Source organism: Lontra canadensis, unplaced genomic scaffold, assembly GCF_010015895.1.
Source record: "Lontra canadensis isolate GAN:19392208 unplaced genomic scaffold, GSC_riverotter_1.0 scaffold31, whole genome shotgun sequence".
NCBI lineage: Eukaryota > Metazoa > Chordata > Mammalia > Carnivora > Mustelidae > Lontra > Lontra canadensis.
In genome coordinates, this window is record NW_022631025.1 from 17877163 (window position 1) to 17879072 (window position 1910).

At 49.5% G+C, this 1910-nt stretch overlaps 1 non-coding gene across 1 annotated transcript; it reads right to left on the minus strand.

Annotated features, from left to right (window-relative positions):
- Positions 1-1094: 1094 nt before the first annotated feature.
- On the minus strand, positions 1095-1154 carry LOC116873114. The gene has a single exon (XR_004383749.1). It is a non-coding gene; the product is annotated as a U7 small nuclear RNA (small nuclear RNA).
- Positions 1155-1910: the final 756 nt, after the last annotated feature.

The following is a 1910-nucleotide window of genomic DNA, read 5'->3' on the forward strand; positions in this document are numbered from 1 at the left end:
GACATTCAAGATCTCAGTAAACCATCCCCGAATCTCTTTTCCGGCATCTTTTCTCTCTGCTTCCCAGTCTAAACTCCATGTTCCAGTCCCTTCCCAGTCCCCCAAATATGCCCACTCCTTCCATGGCCCTGTTGGAGTTTCCTCCAGTTTCCACGCTGACCGTCCTTCTCCATCTGTCCTTTCAGTGCATCCAGAGGTTTACTTCTTCGTCCTGCCTTCCCACCGTCTCCACGGTGCCCTGGCTGTTCCTGTGGGTTCCACTTGGAGCAACACTGAACGCTTGGGTTGTCAGTGTTTCATGTTGTCTGTCTGGATAGACACCTAGACTACTGCCTTCAGCTCTATCCCCCGTGCTCGACACCCATGTCGTAGATAGAATCAACACTCGTGAGTGGATGGGTCATTGCCAACAAACAGCAGCTGTGTGACTTCCACAGATGGGGTTGGGCCTTGGGTCGAGCTGTGTGTGGACTAGAAGAGTAAAAGGCCCAAGGCGAACTGAATGGAAACCGAAGCTGAGGTGTCTTGGGCATGTGTCACTTGGAGACTGGATTCCGCTCATCTGATGACATGTCTAATGGCTGGTGGGAGACATGGCTCATGTATTGGTATGAGTACCACTCCTCCTCTTCCACCTGTATGTCCTGGTTTCCTTCTGCTGTAGCCACTGTGAGGTAGAGTCAGAATTTGGCAGACATTGAACAACTAGAGCCGATGATCGAGGCCACTGGGCCCCGGATCTCCAGTGGATGACAGTCTTCCCCACAGGCCTACTGTCAGACTATATATACCTCCAGGGTCTACCCTGAAGCAGACAAAAAGTGACTTTACCTATGTATGCCTGTAAGTCTGTGTTCTTTGTAGAGAGGCCCCTTCATTTAGAGGAGAAGACCTGCTCCAAATTCCCCCTCCTGAACTGGAAAGTGTGTCCTTCATGAGGTTATATATTAACACTGAAATGCCGGGAGCATGCCAGCTTTTGTAAAAGCATGTCGCCTGCCAAACACTGTGAGAGGTAGAAAACAAATCAAGTGCGGGGTTTCCCAAATTACAGTCACTTAGCATAGGGTATAAAAATAAAAAAATACATTTTTAGGGATTTTCTGGTAAGGACTGGAAAACCTGCTGGACAAATTCTAAGAGCTGTAACACTTGTGAACACGCACAAAAAAATTTTTTTTGTTTTGTTTTTTTAAACCAGAAGTGGTGCTTTGATGTACTGCTAAGGTTCTTTTTGGCGATGCCCGTGGGAATTCAGTATATGAGAAATCCACACCAGATGGAATGAGAAGCTATTTCATCTGTCATCAATCCTTCTGGACCGTTCGAGTGGAAGGGACCGTTCCTAAAGGGTTGAAACCATGGCAGCAGGAGTTGAGTGTTGCTTGTGCGTGGGGTTGGTCATCATGGGGACCCCTCCTTGAGCCATGCTGTAGCACTGACACCCAAGAAACCAGGGGGCTGGAAGGCTATTCAGGTGTGTGTGTTCGTGTTCAGTAGAGGAAGACCTAATATAAAAGCGTGCATCTTTGTTACCCCTCTGGTTTAATTTCCAGAGTGGCGCGCGTGCCATGTTTGAGGGGACCTCTGTGGCCACTCACTCCCCTTCTGCAGCCTTCTGTCTTCTCTCGGGTGAGTGGAGCTTACTTAAGTGTCTCCTTGAGACCCTTTCACAGAGCTGCAGGCCAGGCCTTGGAACCCTCCTGATTCAGTCAGAAGCTCCCAGTCTGGGGCATGTTAACCTCCCTCTGGATGAGGACTGTCACTCGTCAGGGCAAGGCGAAAAGAGTATCTTGTAGCTGCAGGCTCTTCCTGCCTTGCAAGCAGCAGAAGGATGTCCTTCCTGAACCCTCTTCACGCGGGGAGGAATGTGTAATCTCAAGACTCAGGGACCTGGGGAAACTGCTGAG